The sequence below is a fragment of the Lithobates pipiens genome, unplaced genomic scaffold (assembly GCF_037356315.1).
Source record: "Lithobates pipiens isolate NorthernLeopardFrog02 unplaced genomic scaffold, aLitPip1_a1.2 Scaffold_18, whole genome shotgun sequence".
NCBI lineage: Eukaryota > Metazoa > Chordata > Amphibia > Anura > Ranidae > Lithobates > Lithobates pipiens.
The window spans coordinates 488,585,911-488,599,036 of record NW_027507758.1 but is presented as its reverse complement, the minus strand read 5'-3'; positions in this window follow the sequence as shown (position 1 = coordinate 488,599,036).

Genomic DNA, 13,126 nt, shown 5'->3' with positions numbered 1-13,126 from the left:
GGCCGATATTTGACTCCCAAGATGGTATGGTACCCGGGCCTCGTCAGCCGAAGAAGCGAGGTTTTGCCTGTAAGTCCTCTGCATTGGACAGTACTGTTTATACAGAGCGCACGAAAGTTTCTGGCAGAGCTTTCTACATGGCCCAGGTGGGAGGTTCTTCCGAGAAGGAAACCCAGATATACCTGAAGGTTGGCTAACAATACCCACCGTGATGGGTGAAGGCTGGAATTTGTCTGGTTCAGCAATTCCTGCGGCGGGGACAGGTAAGGGAAGTTATCCTGTATATTTAATTATATGAATGGATTTCTTCATTGTGAGTAGTTGTATGTCTTACCTGGTTTCCACCACTAGAGGGAGTAAGAGCAGCCTGATGCATACTTACATGCCTTTTCAATACACATGCTCAGTGAAAGCCTGATTCTCCAGCTAACTCACGTCTCCATTGCAGTCCCTGCCACAAATAAGGTAAACACTTCAGGGGTCCCACGCAGCTCCGTTTTTGGGTTCTCCTTCCCCCCCTGGATTCCGCGGTCCTCGTGCACGCGCGCGGGCGTGCTCCCGGCCTAATGGAGGAGGGGGGGTGTGGTTGCGAGCCGTGCACGTCGGTGTGCACGGCGCTGTACTGCGCAGGCGCCAGGCGGCAGTTTTAAAAGCCCAGAGCGTCAGGGGGCTGTAATTGGAGACACAGGAGCTGTGGGCAGTAAGCATCCGTGGGGATTGGATCCAGGCAAACCTAGACACCTACTCAGCATCAGGTTGTGCAATTTAAGCATAGATATTATTGTGAGACTTTAAGCACAACAGTGATTGCACTTGTACTAGTACCTCTGCTTTGTAGCCTAGTACTATGTCTCCTCGTAAGAGGGTCTCAGGGGGAGGTAAGAAGGGCACTGGTAAATCACCCCCTAGGTCCAGGGGTTCCAAAAGTGCCTGTAAATTACCATCCCCCCCTGCAAGACTGGAGCCAGCCTCTCAAGACGAGTCAGTGCCCCTGTCGGGTTTTGCAGCCTCTCCTAATGTCGCAGCCCCGGTTTATGTCACTGAGGACTCCCTTAGGGCTACATTGGAGGGTTTTGAAGGGAGAATCATGAATTTTATTTCTGCTTCCCTAAAAGATAGCAGGAAAAGGGGTAGATCCCCTCCCTCTGCTGATATCCCTCTCTCAGATGATTCTTTTGAAAATGAGGAGGGATCCCTATCTTTGGATAGGGATCATGAGCAGTCGGATGAGTCAGAGGAAGAGGAGATAGTCCCCTCCTCCCAGGCGCTCAGAAAACAGGTGCAGTATTATACTGAATTGGTGCATACCACATTCAGAATGCCTGCTGCTGAAGTCGCTACGTCCTCTGTCTCTTCCCTGGGAGTCAGGAAAGCCCCACAGACTGCCTATTCCTTCCCAATTCATCCTTTAATGGATAAATTGATGTATGAGGATTGGGGACATCCCGATAAACTGTTTGCTCCTCCTAAAAGGTTTTCTATGCATTATCCTGTGGAGGAAAGTTTCACCAAGAAGTGGGGGGTCCCATCTGTCGATGCGGCTGTTTCTTGTGTAAATAAGAACCTAACTTGTCCTTTGGATAATGCGCAGGTATTCAAGGATCCAACTGATAAAAAGCTGGAAACCTTATTAAAAGCCTCCTTTTCCATGGCTGGCACTGTGGTGCAACCTACAGTCGCAGCCGTGGGGTTGTGTCAGTTCCTCAAGGAACAGGTTAAACAGATGCTTGGGCTCCTTCCCAGTGAGGAAGTAGAAAATTATACAGAATTGCCTCACATTCTGTGTTTCATAATTGATGCGATTTTGGATTCCGTCCAACAAGCATCACGTTTGTCTCTCATGTTGGTTCACATGCGAAGGGCCCTATGGCTAAAGAATTGGGCAGCTGAGCTGTCATGCAAGAAGCATTTGACTGGGTTCCCGTTTAAAGGGGAGCGTTTGTTTGGAGAAGAACTAGATAAGTTCATCCAAAATATTTCAGGAGGAAAATCTACTCTCCTTCCAGTCAAAAAGAGCAAGCGTCCTTCATTCAGGCGTGCTCTCTCTCCCGAAGCATCAAGCTCTAAACAGTGGCGACGGCCTTCTCAGTCCTCCTCTACCAGAAAGGCTCAAGGCCAAGCCCAGGGACAGAAAAAGACTTGGGGGCGAAAGCCTGCCAAGCAGAGCCCAAAAACTTCCTTGTGAAGGGGCGCCCCCGCTCGGCAGAGTGGGGGGAAGGCTCCTGCAGTTTGCAGGCGCCTGGCGGGAAGAGATCCAGGACAAGTGGGTGATCTCTTCAGTATCTCTGGGCTACAAGCTAGAGTTTCAGGAGATTCCACCTTCTCGTTTCCTAAGGTCAAGGATCCACAGGGATCCAGTAAAGCAAAAACCGCTATTTCTGGCCTTAGATCAGTTACTATCCCAGGGTGTGATAGTAGAAGTGAACCCGAAAGATCAGGGTTCGGGGTTTTACTCAAATCTCTTCACCGTTCCAAAACCAAGTGGAAGTGTCAGACCTATCTTGGATCTGAAAGACCTGAACCGGTTTTTACACATCCGGTCCTTCCGAATGCAGTCAATCCGCACTGTGGTCTCCTCCCTGCAAGGAGGAGAATTCATGGCATCAATAGATATCAAGGATGCATATCTCCATGTGCCAATTTTTCCCGCACACCAAAAATTCCTAAGGTTCGCAATAGAGCGGCGCCATTTTCAATTTGTGGCCTTGCCGTTCTGGCTTGCTACAGCCCCTCAAGTCTTCACAAAGATTCTAGACCCTCTCTTAGCAAACTTAAGAGCTCAGGGCATAGCCGTCATGGCTTAACTAGACGACTTGCTTCTCAAGGAGAAAACTGCAGTGTTCCTAAGTCGCAGCGTCACCAAAACGCTAGAACACCTAGAACGCCTAGGTTGGATTATAAACCTAGAAAAGTCGTCCCTACAACCGACTACCAGGTTGGAATACCTAGCTATGATCATCGACACCGCTCAGGGCAGGGTGTTTCTTCCAAGGCTAAAAGCCTTGGCCATTGGGGATCTGGTGCGCCTGATTCTGGGCAGAAGATCCTCCTCCATTCGGTTGTGCATGAGACTGTTAGGGAAGATGGTCGCCTCCTTCGAGGCCGTCCCATTCGCCCAGTTCCATTCAAGGCCTTTACAAGGATGCATCCTTGCGGCTTGGAACAGGAAGCCCCAATCTCTGGATCTTCCTATGCGTCTATCCCCAGGGACACGCAAGAGTCTTGTCTGGTGGTTACAAACCAAGAATTTGCTGGGCAAAACCTTTCTTCCTCTCTCATGGAAGATTATCACAACAGATGCCAGCCTGACAGGCTGGGGAGCTGTATTTGAGGAAACATGCTCGCAGGGGAAATGGTCTGAGACCGAGAATCTACTGCCCATAAATATCTTAGAGATCCGGGCAGTTTACATGGCACTCATGGAGTGGTCTTACAGACTGCGAGGTTTCCCAGTTCGGGTTCAGTCCGACAATGCCACCGCAGTGGCTTATATCAATCACCAGGGCGGTACCAGAAGTCTGGTGGCCCAAAAAGAGGTGAATCGCATACTTGTCTGGGCAGAAAAGCATGTTCCGTGTCTTTCTGCAGTCTTCATCCCAGGAGTGGAGAATTGGCAGGCAGATTTTCTCAGCCGCCAGCAGTTGTGCCCAGGAGAATGGGCTCTGCACCCCGACGTGTTTCAGAACATATGTCACAAGTGGGGGAGTACTCCAGACATAGATCTGTTTGCTTCCAGGTTCAACAGGAAGCTGGACAAGTTTGTGTCAAGGACAAGAGATGCACTTGCTCAGGGGTCAGATGCTCTGACAGTTCCCTGGGATCAGTACAATCTGATCTATGCCTTCCCTCCGAGCCCGCTTCTGTCGCGGTTCCTGGGAAGGGTCAAGAGGGAGACAAAGTCGGTCCTCTTGGTGGCCTCGGCTTGGCCCAGGCGACCATGGTACGCAGAAATCATAAAGTTGGCAGTAGGCAGGCCATGGACCTTCCCTCTCCGGCCAGATCTGCTCTCACAGGGTCCAATCTACCATCCTGCTTTACGCAGTCTGAATTTGACGGTCTGGCTGCTGAGACCCACATTCTGAGAGACCGTGGCCTTTCGGGGCCAGTCCTTTCTACTCTGGTCAATGCCAGAAAGCCGGCCTCCAGACTTGTTTATTACAAGATCTGGAGGACATATGTTTCCTGGTGTGAACTCAGGAAATGGCATCCTAGAAAGTATGTCATTAACAGAATCTTGGCCTTTCTCCAGTCAGGCCTGGAAATGAATTTGGCCATAAGCACTATCAAAGTGCAGATTTCGGCCCTGTCGGTATTTTTTCAAAAACTGCTTGCATCACATTCCCTAGTACGGGCTTTTATCCAGGGGGCTATGCGGACAAAACCGCCAGTTAAACCTCCGGTATGCCCATGGGATCTGAATTTGGTTCTCTCGGCCTTACAGGGGCAACCATTTGAACCTTTACACCTGGCTTCTTTAGCTCTCCTGACTAAAAAGCTGGTCTTCTTAGTAGCCATATCTACGGCTAGAAGAGTATCAGAGTTGGCAGCTCTTTCCAGTAAGGAGCCGTATTTAATTATCCATAAGGACCGGGTGGTCATGCGTCCCAACAGGTCCTTTCTGCCTAAGGTGGTTTCGGGTTTCCATTTGAATCAGGATGTAATCCTACCATCCTTTTTTCCGGACCCTCAATCCACAGAAGAATCTTTACACACTTTAGATGTGGTTAGAGCAATCAGTATTTATCTTCAAGCAACTACTCAGATAAGAAAAACTGATTGTTTATTTATTCTGCCGTGAGGCCCTAGAAAGGGCCAGGCGGCGTCAAAATCCACTCTCTCAAGATGGATCAGGCAAGTTATCTCTCAGGCCTATGGTTTAAAGGGGAAGATTCCTCCTTTTCGGGTGAAAGCGCACTCTACTAGGGCTGTTAGTGCTTCTTGGGCAGTGCATCACCAGGCCTCCCTGGCTCAGATTTGTAAGGCTGCGACTTGGTCATCAGTCCACACATTCACCAGATTCTATCAGGTGGATGTCAGAGGGCAAGAGGATATCGCCTTCGGGCGCAGTGTACTGCAGGCTGCAGTTTAGGTCCTCCGGTCCCTGGCGGCCTATATTTATGATCTGTGTCTCCCTCCCCTCAATCTGAGCATTGCTATGGGACATCCCACTATGTAATGAAGCTCCTGTGTCCCGTGATGTATGATCAAGAAAATTGGATTTTTATATACAGCTTACCTGTAAAATCCTTTTCTTGAGAGTACATCACGGGACACAGGGCTCCCGCCCCTCTTGGGTTTTACGTGGTTTCTTATTGCTTTGCTACAAAACTGAGGTGCCTCCCAGATGGGAGGGGTTATATAGGGGAGGAATTCTCCTTAATTGGGGTCAACCAGTGTCCAATCACCAGAGGTGCCTATATAACCCACTATGTAATGAAGCTCCTGTGTCCCGTGATGTACTCTCAAGAAAAGGATTTTACAGGTAAGCTGTATATAAAAATCCCATTTTTATTGTGTATAAACATACTTACCTAGGAGGAAAAAATACTAATAAGCTCCTGAAAAAGCATCATATCACGAAATACGTTGAGCTTGCAGCTTTAAAACATTATCTTACTCCCACTCTGCTGTAGGAATATACCAGGGGTTGCTACAATACTGACCCTGGTCTAGTGGTTAGAGTTGAATGTGCTGGTTATTGTTTACATGAGTCTTTATTACTTTTCTATGTTTTTTTTGTTATTAATAATTTAAAGAAATGTAATACTGGTACCTGTAAAGTTCATGATTCCTCCCAAATGCACAAACTCTAGTTATTAGGATGTGGTACTTTTTGCCACCACTTATACACCCACAGCACCATCCTGTGGTGGTGTAATCCATTAATTTATCCACCTTCACATAGAGACACAGTGCAGACAAAGCAATGGTAAGTCAGTAATGGGGAAAAGGTCAGCTGCGGTGAGACAATAAATGTTACAGATGACGAGCCCTTTGCCTGCCATTTTTTGGGTACTGCTTCCAGAGAAAAGTTGCTTTTTAATGATAGACTACTTTATAAAGGGGATCATTATCTTCTCTCCACTGCCTCAGAACACCACTACAAAAACTTCACTGTGCACCTGCATTTATATATTTTTTGAACCCCTTTCCACAGCCTCCCTGTATGTTAAGTGGATTAATATACTAGGAGACAGGGTCGGGCATTTCACTCATATGACTGCTGTGATTGGCTGTCACATGATTGAAAGCTCCTGATCGCAAGTATGCATCCGGAGCTTTCCGTGACAGTTTAGTTACTGTGCTGGGTTTGCGCAGGGAGTGCGTTCTCAGCACAGTAATCTGTTTAACTATAGAAGCATATATGCAGCTGACCTTCAGAGAGGCCATATAACTGCATAGTGGGTAGGATAGGGACAGATCTGCCGCTGGCTAGGGGCAGTTGGACTAGTATAGGGTTAGGAGCTTGTGGAGAGGGACAGGAAAGGGACTGTTGCTGTGTATCAAGTAGTAGCCTTGCTGTTTAAGGACCTGGTTGCCGGTGTGCCTTCCAGTCCCCTCCCCTGCTGGATGCTGTTGGGTGTCTACAGTATGTATGAATGTGAGTTAGGGACCTTAGATTGTAAGCTGCTTGAGGGTAGGGACTGATGTAAATGTATAATATATATGTAAAGTGCTGCATAAATTGTGCTATATATATATATATATATATATATATATATATACCTGAAATAATAATAATAATAGAGTGTATACTGTTACTCCTTGTTTGGTTCCTTGTAAGTGTTATGGTCCGGGGTGTCCATGGTTGCAGAGTTGCTGTATTCTCTCAACATTACAATGGTAATACACATTGGTGCATCAACCAGTCTCCATTAGAGTTGGGCCAAACATCCCCCAGTTCGGTTCGCACCAGAGCTCTCGAACATTGCAAAGGTATGTACCCAAACCGCGAACCCTATTAAAGTACATGGGACTTGCTCAAATCAAATCAATCAATCAAAAGTGCCCATTTGGAAAGCTTACAGTGCCTTGCGAAAGTATTCGGCCCCCTTGAACTTTTCAACCTTTTGCCACATTTCAGGCTTCAAACATAAAGATATAAAATTTAAATTTTTTGTGAAGATTCACCAACAAGTGGGACACAATTGTGAAGTGTAACGAAATCTATTGGATATTTTAAACTTTTTTAGCAAGTAAAAACTGAAAAGTGGTGCGTGCAAAATTATTTTGCCACTTTACTTTCAGTGCAGCAAACTCACTTCAGAAGTTCAACGAGGATCTCTGAATGATCCAATGTTGTCCTAAATGACTGATGGTGATAAATAGAATCCACCTGTGTGTAATCAAGCCTCTGTATAAATGCACCTGCTCTGTGATAGTCTCAGGGTTCTGTTGAAAGCGCAGAGAGCATCATGAAGACCAAGGAACACACCAGGCAGGTCCGTAATACTTTTGTGGAGAAGTTTAAAGCCAGATTTGAATACAAAAATATTTCTCAAGCTTTAAACATCCCAAGGAGCACTGTGCAAGCGATCATTTTGAAATGGAAGGAGTATCAGACCACTGCAAATCTACCAAGACCTGGTCGTCCCTCTAAACTTTCAGCTCAGACAAGGAGAAGACTGATCAGAGATGCAGCCAAGAGGCCCATGATCACTCTGGATGAACTGCAGAGAACTACAGCTGAGGTGGGAGAATCTGTCCATAGGACAACAATCAGTCATACACTGCACAAATCTGGCCTTTATGGAAGAGTGACAAGAAGAAAGCCCTTTTCTCAAAGATATCCATAAAAAGTCTCGTCTAAAGTTTGCCACAAGCCACCTGGGAGACACACCAAACATGTGGAAGAAGGTGCTCTGGTCAGATGAAACCAAAATCGAACTTTTTGCCCACAATGCAAAACGATATGTCTGGCGTAAAAGCAACACAGCTCATCACCCTCAACACACCATCCCCACTGTCAAACATGGTGGTGGCAGCATCATTGTTTGGGCCTGCTTTTCTTCAGCAGGGACAGGGAAGATGGTTAAAACTGAGGGGAAGATGGATGCAGCCAAATACAGGACGATTCTGGATGAAAACCTGTTGGAGTCTGCAAAAGACCTGGAACTGGGACGGAGATTTATCTTCCAACAAGACTATTAACCCAACCATACAGCAAAATCTACAAAGGAATGGTTCATAAATAAAAGTATCCAGGTGTTAGAATGGCCAAGTCAAAGTCCAGACCTGAATCCAATCGAGAATCTGTGGAAAGAGCTGAAAACTGCTGTTCACAAACGCTCTCCATCCAACCTCACTGAGCTCGAGCTGTTTTGCAAGGAAGAATGGGCAAGAATTTCAGTCCCTCGATGTGCAAAACTGATAGAGACATACCCCAAGCGACTTGCAGCTGTAATCGCAGCAAAAGGTGGCTCTACAAAGTATTAATGCAAGGGGGCCGAATAATTTTGCACGCCCCACTTTTAATTTTTTTATTAGTTAAAAAAGTTTCAAAAATCCATTCGATTTCGTTCCACTTCACAATTGTGTCCCACTTGTTGGTGATTCTTCACAAAAAATAAAATTTTTATATCTTTATGTTTGAAGCCTGAAATGTGGCAAAAGGTTGAAAAGTTCAAGGGGGCCGAATACTTTCGCAAAGCACTGTATATGCTAGGTATTGGCCATAAAAAAGGTATAGGGGCCCATGTACTGTCCTGGGGGACATATAAATGCATTTTTTTTTTTTAAAAGATAGTTTTTAAATGAACAGTGATTTTATTGATGCTTAAGTGAAACAATAAAAATGAAAATTCCATTAAACATAGTGCCTGTGGGGTCCCCTTAGTCTGCCTGTAAAGTGGCGCATCTGTACCATGTAAAGAACCTGCTGCAGTAAAACTGACATATATAAAAAAAAAAATATGACATTTAAAAGCTTTTTTTCTCTAGTCGTCTGTCCAGGACAGCACTAGAGAGATAGGCTCCACCTCCAGAGGCAGGAAACACAAACCAGATCTTTAAAGGGCGGTCTCCGTCCCTTCCCCTTCAGTCTTTGTGTTTCCTCCACCGGAGGAGGATGCTGGATCAGGAGCTCCCCTTCCCCTGACGGTGGGATAGCCCATAAGAGACGGGGAAGGTGTTCGGATTACCTGTTGGTAAACTGACTTTTTTGAAGTCCTCCGGTCGGGTTGACTGCAGCTTCGAACCGGCGTTCTCCTTCTGACAATAGGTTCAAAATTGGGCGCGAAGTCAGGTGGGGGGCGGGCACAGGCTTCGAGTTCCGGCCTGTGCGTCACAGGAGGAGGATAGAGGACTTCCGGCAATCCACTACCGGTTCCGGGTCGCGCGGCGAGCGTGGACGTTCGGGACCTTGGCGGCTATTTTAAAAAGCTGCAGCCACGAGGCGTTCGCGCTGCATCGCTTTATCGCCATTACGAAGGGAAGCCTCCAGGCGGTTAGGCGTGTGCTTCAAGCGTTTGTGCTGCATTGCTTTATCGCCATTACGAAGGGAAGCCTCCAGGCGTGTTCCGATCGAAATGGATGCAGTGGAGAGTGGCAGTGGAGCCGAACCAGCTCAGGTAGGCAAACACAGAGGTGTCTTGTACCTACAGGGCTGGGAGAGAGGGGGGGGGGAGTAATGGACTAATCAATGCATAGGCATTTTGAAATGGTCCAGGTGTATTTTTCCTCCCTCCCTCTCTCAAACAGGATCCGGACTAAAGAGTCTTGCGAATCCTGTTAGCGGTTGGTGGGGTGCACATAGGTGTTTGGTGAAGGCGTCCTATTTTGCTAAAGGTTTCACTGACGTTGGCTTGTCTGTTTTTTCCCTTCCTTCTTTTCTCCTTCTCTTGCCTTAGGCTCTGCCCAAAGAACCAGAGAGGTCAGGGGGGAAGAAGAGATGTCCTTCATGTATGAATAAATTAAAAGAAGGATGGTCTAAGCCCCTTTGTAAACCATGCATAGACAAATTGGTCTATAAGGAAGCTACGGGAGCTTGTAAGGATTTGATTTCTGGAGTACAGAAAGAAATGGAGTCCATCAAAGCAATGTTAGCGAACCTTGAAACCCCAAAACCAGCCGCAGTTCCCTCTGCTTCCACCCCAGTAGTAGGTGACGAATCGGAGGAGGAGGAACTTGATTCTCTGGATGGCCTAAGTGAGGCGGCATCATCCAGAGATGTTCCTGTTCAAGGGTCAAGCTCTCCCAGATACAGGCTCTCACTCGAGGAGGTTGATGCCTTACTGGGGGTAATTTATGAGACGCTCGAAATCAGAGAGGAGCCAGTCTCCCTGTCCTTGCATGACCGGATGTATCAGACCCTAAAAACTGATTCAGTTAGGGTCTTTCCGGTTCATAGCACACTGATAGACTCAATCAAAAAAGAGTGGGAGGAGCCAGAGAAAAAGTTATTTTTCCCTAAAAGCATGAAGCGGAGATTCCCCTTCAGCGAGGACCCCTCTTGTGTTTGGAATAAAGTGCCCAAGGTAGACGCAGCTTTTTCCCAGTGTGCAAAGTCAACAGATCTCGCCTTTGAAGACATGGGTGTTCTAAAGGAACCCATGGATAAAAGGATGGAGGTACTATTAAAGAGGTCATGGGAAGTAACCATGAATAACTTAAAACCTGCAATGGCCACGACAATAGTGGCTCGCAACTTGGAGGTCTGGCTGGAACAATTACAAGGCCACTTGGAAGGGGGGACCTCCAGAAAGGAAATTCTGGATTCCCTTCCTATGCTACATAAAGCAGCAGGCTATATAGCAGATGCCTCTGCGGAGTCTGTTAAATTGTCAGCCAGGACCGCTGCCCTCGTAAATTCATCGCGCAGGGCACTTTGGCTGAAGTCTTGGTCGGGAGACTCGGCCTCAAAAGTGAGGTTATGTGGCATCCCCTTTGAGGGAGACCTTCTGTTCGGGCAGGACCTTGAGAAAGTCCTGGACCGTACTGCGGACAAGAAGAAGGCTTTTCCTGTCAAATCTAAGAAGACTACAGGTAAACGCTTTTTTCGTCCTCAAAGGCAGGGACAGTCACAAGGACAGACCTCTAAGGAGTCAACTCCTAAGAAAAAGTGGATGGGAGGAAAACAGAAAAGCAATCTCTTTTCCTCTTCTAAAAAAAAACACTAAATCCCAGTGACGAGGTTCCTGTGGGGGGGAGACTGGGGCAGTTCCTCCCACAGTGGGAATACGCTACCCCAAATCCTTTTATCCTGAGGATCATCAGGGAGGGTTACAAAATACAGTTCAGACACGTCCCACCTGCAAGGATGTGTCTGACCAAACCTCCCAAAGACCCCCAGAAAGCGTCAGCTTTGCTGTCGCAAATTGGCGATTTAATAGATCAGAGGGTTCTAGTGCCAGTTCCGCCACAGGAAATAAATCACGGTTTCTATTCACACGTGTTTGTAGTAAGGAAACCGTCAGGCAAATTCCGGTTGATCTTGAATCTGAAGTTACTGAACAAGTGGGTAACTTACAGGAAATTCCGGATGGAAACAATTTTTACAGTGAGATCAGTACTCCCTCCAAATTGTTTCATGGCCTCTCTCGATCTAAGGGACGCGTATCTTCACATCCCAATTCGAGAAGACTCTCAAAAGTATTTGAGGATAGCGATTCTTTGGGGAAGTCAGATTCGATACCTCCAATTCAGGGCCCTGCCATTCGGTCTGTCTTCTTCCCCCAGGATTTTCACCAAGGTCCTGGCAGAAGCATTGGCTCCCCTAAGACTGAAAGGGATCGACTGTCATACCGTACTTGGACGACCTTTTATTCTTTGCCCCCTCAAAACTCCAACTGCAGGGAGATCTGAGGGTAGCTATCTCTTGCCTAAAAAGGCTGGGGTGGTTGATAAACCAAGAGAAGTCACACCTGATACCAACACAGGCCTTACAGTATCTAGGTTTTCTGGTGGATTCAGTGTCACAGAAAGTCTTCCTCACAGAGGAAAAAGTGATAAAGGTGAAAGAGATGGTAACCTTCTTGCAGTCCAATCAGACAATTTCCATCAGGTCAGCTATGGCAGGGTTGGGCCTATTGGTGGCAACAATCCCTGCAGTTCCTTGGGCAAGAGCTCATTTCAGGTGTCTCCAGGCCAATATTCTGAGCAGCTGGGACGGGACACAAGAGTCCCTGGACGGGACTATCCATCTATCCTCAAAGACCAAAAGGTCTCTTTGGTGGTGGAAGAGAGAAGAGAACCTAGTACGGGGTCTTTGGTGGTCTCCTCCAGTGTCTGTTCGCATCACCACGGATGCCAGTGCTTGGGGCTGGGGGGCCCACTTGGGGTCGAAGGTAGCCCAAGGATGCTGGGGGAAGACACAGTCCCAGAGGTCAGCCAATTGGAGGGAGTTGCAGGCAGTCTGGGAAGCCTTAAGGGTGTTCGCCAGGGATCTGAAGGACCACCATGTACAGGTCCTCTCGGACAGTATAGTGGCGGTTTCCTACCTAAACAAGCAGGGAGGAACAAGATGCCCGTCCTTGATCAAGCTAACAAGTACGATCATGCATTGGGCAGAAGAAAACCTAAAATCGGTTTCAGCGGTCCATCTAAAAGGGGTGGACAACCACCTGGCGGACTTTCTGAGTCGACACCGGGTGTACGAATCAGAATGGTCACTAAACAGGGAGATTTTCCAGATGTTAGTGCGCAAATGGGGTCTTCCGGAAGTGGACTTGTTCGCCAGGAAAGCGAACACCCAGGTCCCAGTATACTTCTCCCTAGAGAGGGAGGCAGGGGCAAAAGGGATAGACGCTTTGGCACAAAGCTGGGCTTTTCACATTTGCTACGCCTTCCCCCCATTCAAGCTAATTCCTCTAGTCCTGAGGAAATTTTTGCAGGAACAGACCACATTGATACTAGTGGTTCCGTATTGGCCGAAGAGACCATGGTTCTCGGTGCTGCTGGGCCTGACAGACGAACCTCCCCTCATACTGCCCGAGAGAGAGGATCTGCTGTCTCAGGGTCCAGTTCTGTTACAAGACCCTAAAATTATCGGCCTGGCGTCTGAAGAGAGTCTCTTGAAGTCTAAGGGACTCTCAGATAGGGTAATTAAAACACTTCTTTCTAGTAGGAAGAAGGTAACCCAAGCAATTTATGTTAAGTACTGGAAAGTTTTTTGTTCATGGTTGGACAC